We start from the raw sequence: 14294 nt of genomic DNA on the forward strand, positions 1-14294 counted from the left end.
ATCTAGACCTCCCACACTGCAACTTGAGACCATTGCTCCTTGATCTGTCACCTGCCACCACTAAGAACAGTCTAGTTCCATCCTTTTTGGAACCCCCTCCCCTTTTCAGGTAGTTGAAGGCTGCTTTCAAATCCCCCCTCACTCTTCTGCAGACTAAATAAGCCCAGTTCCCTCAGACTCACCTCATAAATCATGTGTCCCCGTCCCCTAATAATTTTTTTTACCCTCCACTGGATCTCCAATTTGTCCACATCCTTTCTGTAGTGGGGGGACCAAACGGACACAATAACTCCAGATGAGGCCTCACCAGTGCCAAATAGAGGGATAATCACTTCCCTCGATCTGCTGGCAATGTTCCTACTAATACAGTCAATATGCCGTTAGCCTTCTTGGCAACAAGGGCACAATGTTGACTCATATCCAGCTTCTCATTCACTGTAATCCCCTGGTCCTTTTCTGCAGAACTGCCATAGCCATTGTCGTCAGTCCCAGTCTGTAGCAGTGCATGGGATTCTTCCATCTTAAGTGCAGGACTCTGCATTTGTCCTTGATGACCCTCATCAGATTTCTTTTGGCCCAATCTTCCAATTTGTCTAGGTCACTCTGGACCCTATCCCTACCCTTCAGCATATCTACCTCTCCCGCCAGCTTAGTGCCATCCACCACTTGCTGAAGCTGCAATTCATCCTATCATCAGATCATTAATGAAGATGTTGAACAAAACCTGCCCCAGAACAGATCTTGGACACTCTGCTTGATACCAGCTGCCAACTAGACATTGAGCCGTATCATTACCTGTTGAGTCAGCTTTCTATCCACCTTAAAGTCCATTTGTCCAGCCCATACTACTTTAACTTGCTGCAAGAATACTGTGGGTAGGGTGACCAGATGTCCCGATTTTTATAGGGAACAGTCCCGATTTTTTTTTTTTTTTTTTTTTTTATATAGGCTCCTATTATCCCCCACCCCAACCCCATTTTTCACACTTCCTGTCTGGTCACCCTAACTGTGGGAGACTGTCTCAAGATATGTGAGATTCTTTGTAAAGGAAGCACCCATTCCTGACCACTCCCCTACCCCGATGTTCTTCTCAGTATAGGAGAAGGCTGATGTGGGGCAGTTCACCTGCACATTGGTCACAGGAGTGCTAGTTCATTGGCAGTGTCTCAAGGGTTCACTGCAGATGTTATCCCTACAGTACACCAGTCAGGGCCGGCTTTAGGAAGTGCGGGGCCCAATTTGAACAGTTTTGACGGGGCCCCAGCAGAAAAGAAAAAAAAAACGTAAAAACAAAACAAAACACATGGGGCTTGTACTCACCAGGTGGTGCTCCGAGTCTTCGGCGGCACTTCGGCTGTGGGTCCTTCATTCACTGCAGATCTTTGATGGCACTGAAGGACCCATGCCAAAGTGCCGCCGAAGACCCAGAACAAGCGAAGGACCCACCGCCGAAGTGCCGCTGAAGACCCGGAGCGCCGCCAGGTGAGTAAAAATTAAAAAGGTGCCTCCAGCCAGGGAAGAGATTCTCACTGGGAGCGGGGCCCTCTTAGGTGCAAGGCCCGATTCGGGGGAATTGGTGGAATTGGCCTAAAGCCGGCCCTGACACCAGTGAAATAATTCCTTTGCTACAGCCCCCAGCAGGGTAAACCCACAGCAGAGCGTTGCTCTCACCTGCACAGAAACACTATCTTGTTTACAAATTGGGGAAACAGCGATGAATGGCCAGAGGCAGGCAGGACTTCCCTTGCTGGTCAGCCAGACACTGCATTGACACTAACACTTTCCCCTTGTGAGCAGGCTGCTGTTTCAAACGTCTAATACACATACCCCAAGATGCTTCAGATACTGAAGTGTCTCTCCTGCTGCAGGTCATCTAACAGTTCCTTGCCCTTGGCTGTTCCTGCAATTAAATAGGACCCCTCACTAAAGCACACCCCTCTCTCCTGCCCAAACCTTCCTGTGTCTTGCTCTAGAAGTCTCGTGTGTTTATAGGGCCTGCCACCAGTTTCTTCATTCTGCTGTTTGGAAAATGGAGAATGGGACAACTCCTGTCTCCTAAAGAGAAACTGGTTTCTCTGAGTTTCAGCCAAGCCGTTGCCCCCAAGTTCTTCCACCTGACAGCAGGATCATTAATGACCCAACAACATAGCAGAGTCCTCCCGGACTAGGTACAGCCCTGGCCTCCACAGCGCTACAATTTCATGTTAAGAATTCCAGCTGATCTTTATGGAGTTAAATGGTACAGACTGGTTAAGGCCAGAAGGGGCCAGCATATCAGCCATAGCTTCTCAACTACATTAACAGAAGCGTCACATTTTGGTCAAGCGCTCCAAAAAAAAGAAAAAAAAAAAGGAGAGAGAGAGTGTTAGGAGCTGTCAGAATTAAAGGTTGTTCATGCCAGTGCCCAGCCCAGCCTCACCAGCTCCTCATCCCAGACATTTTCAGACAGCAATTGGCAAATTTCAAGGCCCTGCTCCACAGTGTGGTGTCACTAGAACCTCCCAACTAAATGGTGCTGAGAATTGTTTTAGCATGAACAAGACAGCCTCCTTGTGCCCTGGCTTCAGGTGGACAAACAGCTGAACTGTTTCTGCTCAGTTTTCCCAAGACATTCAGCCTGAGGAAGACACCCACGTGGACACACTTTTGACGGGTCACAGTAACAAACATGCGGAACCCACCATAAAATTCATTGTTCCAAAACACAGCAGGGAGGAATGAGACCCAGCAAGCCATCCCCACGAAAGACATTGCCCAACTATCAGGTTGTAGTCTATCAGCACCTATCAGACCTGGCCTTATGTGAGCTGGAAGCTCACGCCTCCATTCTCTCTCACTTTCCCAGTGCTCCAAGATGCAGAGGGTCTTCTGCTGGAACGAAGTATTTGATGAACTCAGGGAGAAAAAGAAATATCTGTTGTCCTGCACATTCTCACTCAATCCAGCTGCTGCATACTTCCCTTTGGCCCCAGAAATTCTGTGCTGGCACCTGGGTCAGCTAAAGCTGTAAACCCATAACTGCCTTTGGGATCAGAGCACCTGCAGCCAAGCAGAACAGATGAGTCTCAAAAAAAAAGAGGCTGGGGGGAACTGAACATTTTCCCATAAGAACAGCACTGACAGGTCGGAGTCCTCTTTGCAATGCAAACAGGGATTACACTGGGATTTTAAAAAAAGAACAATTTAGACAAGTAGATTAAGGCAGCAGATTTGCATTGATGAGCGCATTGGCAAATGTGCCAGCTTCCTTTTGGAGAACTCAGGTGTGAGTCATCAAATTCTTACAGGCTGACATTGACCAATACTTCTGGGGAGAATTATATTTAAACAAACAGCAGAGTAAATTCTCCATGAGCATGCTCAGCTGCTACAGTGTAAGGTAGGAGTGAAGCAATCAGGGAGGGGAAAGGTAGGTGCTGGGTGAAGTGAAAGGTTGGGGGTGTCTAGCTGGATTAGACATGGAGATTAACAGCCTCATCAGTGGTAAACTGCCTCTGGGGTGTCTGTTACTGATCTGATTATGTGTAGCGGCAGTCAAAAAAGCAAACAGGGTGTTAGGAATCATTAAAAAGGGGATAGAGAATAAGACAGAGTGTATCTTATTGCCCTTCTGTAAATCCACAGTACACCCACATCTTGAATACTGTGTACAGATGTTTTCTCATCTCAGAAAAAATATACTGGCATTAGAAAAGGTTCAGAGAAGGCAACTAAAATGATTAGAGGTTTGGAATGGGTCCCATATGAGGAGAGATTAAAGAGGCTAGGACTTTTCATCTTGGAAAAAAGAAGACTAATGGGGGACATGATAGAGGTATATAAAATCATGAGTGGTGTGGAGAAAGTGAATAAGGAAAAGTTATTTATTTGCTCCCATGATAAAAGAGCTAGGGGCCACCAAATGAAATTAATGGGCAGCAGGTTTAAAACAAATAAAAGGAAGGTCTTCTTCACACAGCACACAGTCAACTTGTGGAACTCCTTGCCTGAGGAAGTTGTGAAGGCTAGGACTATAACATGGTTTAAAAGAGAACTGGATAAATTCCTGGAGGTTAAATCCATTGATGACTATTAGCCAGGATGGGTAAGGAATGGTGTCCCTAGCCTCTGTTTGTCAGAGGGTGGAGACGGATAGCAAGAGAGAGATCACTTGATCATTACCTCTTAGGGTCACTCCCTTTGGGGCACCTGGCACTGGCCACTGTCAGTAGACAGGAAACTGGGCTGTATCAACCTTTCGTCTGACCCAGTATGGCCATTCTTATGTTCTAATGACTCCAAGACCAAATAAGAGCAGATTAAAAGGATACACAGCAGCTTTGGGTTTGTGCAAATGGTTCTTAAGCTTTAGTGAGTTTCCTAAGACTGTTCTTCACAGAGCAGCCAAGCAGCATCGCATTAGAGGCTGAATGCAGATCACGCACATGCACACAAGCATAAACACAGTATACACGGAGAATCCATGTGCATGCCTAGTGCATACAGAATGTGAGCACATACCTATTTCTATCCCCACTCTTGGTAGACGTTGGGTAGATATGCACACCCCCCCAACACACAGTATATACTAACCATGTACGCTCACACAAAGGGTGTGCACAAAGGGCATGCATCCACATACTGTGTGTACACGCACACCACCAAATCCTCAGCCAGTGCAACTGGGTGCTGCGCCACTGAAGTCAATTTATATCAGCTGAGGATCTGGACTGAAATAATTCGCAGAGCAAACCTGTACAAACAGTACACACAGTGCTGCGAAAGCTGGAATTGCTATTCTCAGCCACCCTCTCACACTTAATACCAAATAGCGTGACTTCCCTTCCTCAGTATCAAACATTGTTACAACCCCTATAATCCTGACTCAGCCATATTGTGAGATTACTGTGCTCCAGGGGCAGCCAACCTGTACAAATTAATCTGGAAGACGAAATGTTCCTACAGCTGTTTTTGATAACAAGTCTGCAGTATCAGCCTCCCCCAGCTCCCCTACCTCCATGTTCTAAAAAAGAAAAAGGATACACCTGGCTTAAAACGAGATTTTATTTGAAAAACCCAGTGAATTTGGGATTGAGCCTGTGAAAGTAGAATGAATTATATGGTAAAAATAAGAATGGATTAAAGAAATGTTGTATGTACCTTTAAGCAGAAATAAGAAATGTTGAAATACAGGTGCCAGGAAAAGAAACATTAGGCATAAACAAGGGTGCTAATGGCGAAACATTAACAGAAGATCGGTAATAGTTAAGTAAGGAAATAAGATATGCATGGCTAGCCCAGGTAAACTTATCAGATTCTGCTTCTTCTGTTATCTTGCTAAGTGCTCCCCACCTTTTATCTGTATAAATAAGATAGTTTGTGCCTTGTATGGTGCTCACATTATCTGGGTGTATTAGCAGAGCGCTGTGCTAATAAAACAGAGTGGTCTGACAAACTGTGAGTCCTGAGTCTAACTTTGACAAGCCTTTAGGGTGCATTTGGATCGAACTTGGCAATTTTGTTTTTAAACTGGAAGCTGAGCTTCTCATATAATCACAGGACTCCAGGAATTGGGGATTTAAGACAGACACCAAAAATCACAACACTCTCACTAGCTGGTGACACTGCAGCTCAAAGGAAGGAAGGAGAGGTCTCTCTACATTGGCAGATTGTGTTGGGAATATGAAAGCAGCACAGGCATGTAACAGAACTAGTTCAGGCATGATAGCAGCCTGCGGTCTTCACGAGCAGAGAACGTGGTGGTAGCAGGCATTAGACAAAAAGCTGGCCTGAGAGTCCGCAGCCTCTGCCAGCCGCAGGCATAAGAGACTTACTACAGGGTCTCCAGGGCATCTACAGTCACAGCTGTCAATCAGTTCAACAGGCCTATTTTGCCATTGCATGCCAGTAAGGAGTCTCAGCAGGGAAAGACAAGAGGCCTGGCTCTCTACTGCCTTTGCACTTTGTGGATTCATTGACACTTGTGCAAGCAGAGAGCAAAGCTTGTTATAATGCTACCAGGTCAGAATGGCAGTGTGCTATACCCACTCTGCATTTGTGTGCATGACGACACCATGGGTGGGGAGGAGTCAGGCCCAAGCTTTTGAAAAACCAAAACCACTGCAGGTTTTGTCCATGTGGAGTTTTCCAAAAGGTAACTGCACTAACACTGAGGAGCTCCCTCTCTTTATGAATGACCTCAAAGCTTTATAAATATCCCACTAGCACTGGGCTAATTGACATGGGGCCTCTGCTCAGGCAATAGAGGTTGCTGCTGTTAATCCAACGGCTGAGGTTCGGTCCACAAAAAAAAACCAAACCAGCCAATGGTGTCATTGCACAGAGTTTAGTGCAACACCAACAGACCCTGGTTGTTGGTGGGTGGGATCGAACCTGGGGCCTTTGGCGCTAAATGCATGAGCCTCTGCAGCAGGAGCTAAAAGCCACGTGGCAAACACATTAATCTCTCTCTGTAAGTGTCTCGGTGCCACTAGATGTGACAGAACACCACACTCAGGAGGTATGTGGGTTATGTTAGCTGAACAAATTCTTAGCCTATTTGGTTTGCACATCTTGTTGCTTTCTTCTTTGCAAAAACTCTCTTGTTCCATCACAGGATACAATTACTTCTGCTGTGGGATAGGAGTGATCCTTGTGGGCTTCAAGCAGGAGAACCGGGCCCAGCTTTCAGCAGGGCTGGAAAGAGCATAAGACGAGATGAGACCAGGAAGCAAAGAGCTACCTGCAAGTTTAAAGGTTGTCTCAAACCGCACAATACCACTTCGTTCCTATATAGCACTTCTCATGCACAGACCTTGCTGTGCTTTACAAAAGGAGGAAAGCATAGTCCCCACTTTACATTAGGGGAAAGAAGCAGGGCAATGAAGTCCCTTGCTCAGTATTACATAGCAGGGGAAAACAGCAAAGCCAAGACTCATGTTTCCTGAGTGCCACAGCCAGGGCCGGCTCCAGGCACCAGTTGAGCAAGCAGGTGCTTGGGACAGCATGTCAGGATCTTTGGCAGCGGGTCCCTCTCAGAGGGAAGGACCTGCCGCCAAAGTGCCGCTGATCAATTTGCGGCTTTTTTTTCCGCCGCTTGGGGCAGCAAAAATTCTGGAGCCGGTCCTGGCCACAGCAGTGCTCCAACCAACCTCTCCTAAGTGGCACCTGGTCATTTGATACGTGCTTTGTGGGAAGGGTCAGGCCAGTTTGCCTTTTCCTAGCGATGATTCCTCAACTCAAAAGTGATGTGGATGCAACCTCCTGCAGGCCTGGGGTGGCCAGCAGCCAGAGGGTTAAAGTCAAGGCCAGGATGAACAGACCAGGCTGTTTATAGGTTTCAGTGGTAGCTGTGTTAGTCTGTATCAGCAAAAAAAACAAAAATAAAAATACCCACCAAGAAGTCCTTGTGGCACCTTAGAGACTAACAAATTTATTTGGCATAAGCTTTCATAGGCCAGAACCCACTTCATCAGATGTATGAAGTAAAAAATACAGGAGCAGGTATAAATACAGGAAAGGATGGGGGTTGCTTTACCAAGTGTTAGGTCAGTCTTATGAGATAAATCAATTAATAGCAGGATACCAAGCAAGGAAAAATAACTTTTGAAGTGGTAAGAGAGTGGTCCATTACAGACAGTTGACAGGAAGATGAGAGTAACAGTAGGGAGAAATTAGTATTGGGGAAATTAAGTTTAGGTTTTGTAATGACCTGACCACTTCCAGTTTTTATTCAGGCCTAATCTGATGGTATCTAGTTTGCAAATTAATTCCAATTCTACAGCTTCACGTTGGAATCTGCTTTAAGTTTTTTTGCTGAAGAATTGCCACTTTGAGGTTTGTTATTGAGTGACCAGAGAGACTGAAGTGCTCTCCTACTGGTTTTTGAATGTTATGATTCCTGAGGTCAGATCTGTGTCCATTTATTCTTTTACTCAAAGTGATGACTCCATGATGTGTGATGGCATGGAGCGATAAACCTGCATGGGTGTGGCCATGTTCCTGAAACTCATCCAGCACAAGCTCTTAGATAGAATGCCAGCATTCTTGCTGGGGTGAGCCATCATGGGAAAAATCAATCGAGAGAGCACTCAGATGCCTGCTGTACAGCAGAGACATGGATGCAAAGTGAGTCAGAACCCCACCTTCCCCTACCTAAGCAGGTGGCAAACGTGCTCATGAGAAAAAGGGAGGGACGCACACAGACAGATTCTCAGCTGCTGTACATCACCATCGCTCTACAGACTTCTGTGAGGCTGCACCAGTTTACACCACTTGAAGATCTGGGCCGACAAGCCCACCATATGAGTAGCTGGGCAAATACATGGATTTCATTGGCATGGAAATTGATAGGATGATGCGGGTGGGGTTAAGGGACAGTCAGTTTCCTACAATGCTGCTAAACAGTGGCACCCCAGGAATGTAATGATATTTGTACGGGCAGAGTTTTGAAGCAGTGGGAAGGAGAAACATTCTCCAATGTTACAGTGGGGATTTATCCATCAGATTCCTAGACACACCTAGCGCTGGCTGAAACTCAGGATTTCTAGTTTGCGAGAAGTTTCAGCATTTCAAAATTTGGCTTCATTCTGATTCAGAGCGAAACCAAATTGTAAGTCTCTCATGAACCAGAAATTCTGAAAGCATTACATTTCAGAAACATCAGTACATAGTGTTTTCAAGAGGAAATTTTCTTTCTGGGATCAGACAAGTGATCTTGACGTTGGTGTCAGTTTCATCTCTGCGATTGCTGTGTTTTGTCAGAATGTAAGAACGGCCATACTGGATCAGACTAATGGCCCATCTAGCCCAGTATCCTGACTTCTGACAATGGCCAATGTCAGGTTCTTCAGAGGGAATGAACAGAACAGGGAATCATCAAGTGATCCATCCCCTGTTGCCCTTTCCCATTCAGAAAAGTTCCGACCATCTCCAAGTACAACAGTACTGCAGCGTTAAGCTAGCACTCACCTCATGCTTTACAGCCCTGGCCCTCCTACTGCTGAGTGCATCATCATGGCAGCAGAACAGGAATCAACACAAGTCAGTTGTGCTACCAGGAGCAAAGCACATCTGGAAAGTAACAGCACTTCTCATCTGCTAATCTCCCAGCACTTTACTCACGTGGGAGATCATTTCCACCTTTGTTTAATGGGGTCGGGGGTGTGTGTGGGGGGAAGAGAAGAGGCACAGAGAGGGGGACAATACTATTCAGCAAGCTGGGAATGACACCCAAAGTCTGACTCCCAGTCTAGGGCCCCCATCTATGGCTTCACTGGGATGCTGCACTTTTACAGATCCCATTGCACAATAAGCAATTACAGTTCTGGTCTGGTGCCCACTGAACTTAATGGAAATCCTTTCACTGCCTTCAATAGGTCAGCCTTTTTGAGTGCCACGGCTTCTAACAGGGGCATTCCGCTCTGTCCAAGACAGACATGTGCCAATACCCCTGCAACAGTGGGACCTGGAGGATGCTGCACTCTTGGGGATTCATCACTCAGTGTTAGGCGAGACATTAAGCCCAGGGACTGGTCATCATTCCCTGTCTGATTGGTCATGTTCGGAAGCAGCACATGAGCTATTGCTAAAAGCATATGATGCATTGATCGATGCATTTGATCTGGAAAGCTATCAACAGGCTCCCATCCCATGCCCTGCTTTGCGTCCCATTTGCCTGCTCATACAAATATTCAATTGACTCTGCTCATAGATATTCATGGAGCACCAGTATTTTCACCCACATAAAACTCAGCCTTTCTGAAGCCCTTAGTTCTTTTCTTCCATTCAGAATGAAAATGGTGGCATCCTTGGCTGAGAACCTGTTGCACTGGTAGCACAGCAAAATTTCCCTAATCCAGAGGCTTCTCTGCTGAGAGGAATGGGTTTGTCCCCGAGCCTGCATGCTCCACCTCCAGGAGCTCAGCAGAGTCCCTCTAAAGCACAAAGTGAATCTATGCTATTTGGAAGTGCAAGTTTCAGCTCTCTGGCATTTGTTTTGTTGCTTTGATTTGGGTTATTATGCTTCTAATGACTTGGAACTGGCAGTGCAGCTTGGTGCTGAGACTGGCACTCCATGTTCTTCAGCCAAAGGGAGGAAAACGCCCTGCCCAGAAAAGCACAGGGCTGGATGTAAACAGGCTGGCTGTTACAAGGTGAGGTGCGATCTGTCTTTTCATCCCATCAGCTCCCTGCCTGAAACTTCTCATACAGGGTCAGATTTTCAGAAAAATCCCATCTCCTGTTTAGAGACACACTGGATTTTCAGAATAGCTCAGTCCCCGCCATGAAAATTCAAAAATATGACCACATCACAGTGGAAGCCGCATCGCTGGGTGCTGGGCATTTGGGAATCTGGCCCTGAGTTCTTGGAAGAGCTGACCCCATGATGTCAGAGGCCACAATTTTCAAACACAGCTATCTAAAGTTAAGCTCCAGAAAACACATTTCGGCACCTAAATAAAAGTGCAGCACAGCAAGAACTCCCACTGACGTTAGGGGGAGCTCAGATATCTGAAAAATCAGGCCATTGGTTTAAGTGCTTAACTTTTAGGCTGCTGGGCCAAGTGAGTAGCTGTTTTGGGGGCCTTATGCTTTCAGTGCTCCATATGAGAAGCTTTAAAGGGACCCCTTTGTCAGGAAGTGCTGAGCACCCCCGCACCGGGAACCAGATTCTTTCAAAGCAACTCACGCTGAGTCCCCAAAGTCAACACTGGCTTTTGAAAATCTTGGCCATAGGCTTAAAATTTTGTCCTGGAAGATTATAAAGAGGATGCTCCCAGAGAACTTTGTGTTTCTTATACACTCCTCATCCTAGAGAAGTGAGGGACAGGGCTCTGAGCTGCCAAACTGAAAGGAGACCAGAGGGGATTTTACTGCCGCCAATGGAATCAGCCTGTTTCTGGATCACACCTGCAAACAAACGGCCTTTTACCCATCATACAATTTAAAGTGCTCCTGAAAAGTGTAACAACTGTTGTCAGTCAAACACATTTGCAAAGCTGAAACTAGACCTGGATTTTCATTTGCCACTGTCACCTGAGCAAAATGACCACTTTTTCAGCAGATACAGCTAGCTGGTCCCTAACTGCCGTGGGAATTAAACACAGTTGAAAATCCCACTAGGCAACTCTTTGCATCTTTAAGTACCTAACTACTTTTAAAAAAAAACAAACAACCGACCCCTGATGTGCTAGTCCATAAAATGGCGGTAATGTTTTACTGTACCACACAGGGGGGTTAAGCATTTGTGAGGTGCTCATGTACTCCACTGCCAGGAACAGACTTGTCCCATGTTTATACAGCACATAGTGCAATAGTGCTGAGGCCCATAGGCGTTACCGCAATATAAATAAATATGATGTGAATACCTAGATAGTTTATTGTGTAAGCTCTTTGGGGTAGGGCCTTAAGGGACTCCTATGGGAGTGAGATGCCTTAATAGCTTTGAGGATCTGAGCCCATGTCTTTGAAGTGCCGAGCATATATATTAATAAAACCAATCCCTCCAATTATGTACACAAGGAACAAACTTCTGTGGCGGGACACCTCTGGGACCTGATTTTCCTTTAATAACCTCACCCTGTACATGTGAGGAAAGACCAATGGAATTCTAAGAGAGGCCTTTTCCCGCAGCTCAGTGGAATCCTGACATCTGAGCAAAACAAGCTGGGGACCAAAGAACTGGATGAAGCCAGCTTGGGAAGATCTTATGGTCCTATAACACAGCAGTGTTGCCAATTCTTGCACTTTTATTGCAAGTCCCGTGGTATCTGGTGTTTCTCTTTTTAAAAGTGTGAGCACCTGGAGTCATGTGATTAGAAAAATAGCCAAGATTCTGAATATAAAGTACATTTCTACCCTTCCTGGCTGCAGAGAGAAACTTGATGTGTGAAGATTAAAGGCTCAGAAGCCAGCAGGCAAATAAAAAATTCCCCAATTTATCATTTTAAAAAAATCTTATGGTTTTTGGAGGACTTGCCAACACTGCATTGTGGATAGGCAGACTACATAAGCTGGGCTCATAACCTGGTTTATTTCGCCCCTAGGAGGACCAGGCCTAGCTGTTACTAGGGTTGCCTTGAGCTATGGGTGAGGGGGTGAGCTGGAAACCGGACCCTGATCACAAAAACTCATGTGAGCAATGGAGATTACGTCATGAGACTTCTCATCCCCAGGACAGAACTGATCACGGGGGTGTCAAGCTGCTACGAAGGTCCAGGAAAGAATGATCTTTGACCTGGTGCTGATTCTGTTAACAGCTCTGCAGTGTATGTACATGGATAACACAGCCCCCTCCGAGGGCTGAGAGAAACACTGGAATCTGCTGGATCCACCACTCTACACAGGATGGGTTGGCTCTTCAAGCCAATAGGACCATGATTCTGAAGTGAGTGGCTTCCAGAACCATCTGTGTATACACATAAGCATGCGCACACATATGCAATTAAAAACAAGCTCCAGATCAGAGCATCCTCCTAAAAATCTGAAGAGCAGACAGCCCTAAGTGTTGAAACTGTCCCCTAGGTGATCACATTTAAAGTGCACAAGAGGCAGAGAGGCAAGGTCAGTGCAACCATTTAGGCGAACTAGGCGGTCGCCTAGAGCGCTGGGATTTGGGGGGTGCCATTTTCTGTGGCAGCAACCGCAGCTGCTGGACCTTCGGCCCCCTCTGTCGCCGCCAGCATTTAGGCAGAGGGAACTGGGGCAGGGGAGCACGGGGAAGGCCGCCTGCAGCAAGTAAGGGGGGAGGGGCGGCACCAGGGGAACTCCCTGCCCCAGCTCACCCTTGCTCCGCCTCCTCCCCAGCATGCTGTGGCTGCTTCACTTCTTCCGCCTCCCAGGCTTGCGTTGCCTAAGCTGATTGGTGCCGCAAGCCTGGGAGGCGGGAGAAGTGAAGCAGCGAGGGCGTGCTCGGGTGCCCGTGCACGGAGCAGGGGTGAGCTGGGGCTGGGTGGGTGCCTCAGGGTGGAGGGTGAGGAGCTGCTACGGGGGAGGGGATGCCTCAGGGCAGATAGGGGGAGCTGCCGTGGGGGGGGGGCGCCCGGGGTAGGGGGTGCAAGGTGGAAGTTTTGCCTAGGGCACGAAACATCCTTGCACCAGCCCTGCAGAGAAGAAACCAGTTCCCACTGGAGGGAAAAACTGGTGTTAGACATTTCTCCCATTTGTACTTGGAGAGGGTTGGGGGTGGGGGGAACCACACCCTGAAGACATAAAATAGTGAGTATAACCCATTGCTCATTGTGTTAGAATCATAGAATATTAGGGTTGGAAGAGACCTCAGGAGGTCATCTAGTCCCACCCCTTGCTCAAAGCAGGACTAATCCCCAACTAAATCATCCCAGCCAGGGCTTTGTCAAGCTGGGCCTTAAAAACCTCTAAGGATGGAGATTCCACCACCTCCCTAGGGAACCCATTCCAGTGCTTCACCACCCTCCTAGTGAAGCAGTGTTTCCTAATATCCAGCTTAGACCTCCCCCACTACAACTTGAGACCATCGCTTCTTGTCCTGTCATCTGCCACCATTGAGAACAGTCTAGTTCCATCCTCTTTGGAAACCCCCTTTAGGTAGCTGAAGGCTGCTATTCAATCCCCCCTCACTCTTCTATTCTGCAGACTAAATAACCCCAGTTCCCTCAGACTCGCCTCACAAGTCATGTGCCCCAGTCCCCTAATCATTTTCATTGCCCTCCGCTGGACTCTCGCCAATTTGTTCACATCCTTTCTGTAGTGGAGGGACCAAAACAGGACACAGTACTCCAGATGTGGCCTCACCAGTGCCAAATAGAGGGGAATAATTACGTCCCTCGATTTCTGGAAATGCTCCTACTAATACAGCCCAATATGCCGTTGGCCTTCTTGGCAACAAGGGCACACAGCTGACTCATAATCCAGCTTCTTGTCCAGTGTAATCCCCAGGTCCTTTTCTGCAGAACTGCTGCTTAGCCAGTCGGTCCCCAGCCTGTAGCAGTGCATGGGATTCTTCCATCCTAAGTGCAGGACTTTGCACTTGTCCTTGTTGAACCTCTTCAGATTTCTTTTGGCCCAATCCTCCAATTTGTCTAGGTCACTCTGGACCCTATCCCTACCCTCCAGCGTATCTACCACTCCTCCCAGTTTAGTGTCATCTGGAAACTTGCTGATGGTGCAATCCACGCCATCCTCCAGGTCATTAATAAAGAAGTTGAACAAAACCAGCCCCAGGACTGACTCTTGGGGCACTCCACTTGATACCGGCTGCCAACTAAACATGGAGCCACTGATCACTACCCGCTGAGTCCAATCTAGCCAGTTTTCTATCCACTTATAGTCCATTC

Source organism: Chelonoidis abingdonii, chromosome 4 (genome assembly GCF_003597395.2).
Source record: "Chelonoidis abingdonii isolate Lonesome George chromosome 4, CheloAbing_2.0, whole genome shotgun sequence".
In the NCBI taxonomy this organism is placed as follows: domain Eukaryota; kingdom Metazoa; phylum Chordata; order Testudines; family Testudinidae; genus Chelonoidis; species Chelonoidis abingdonii.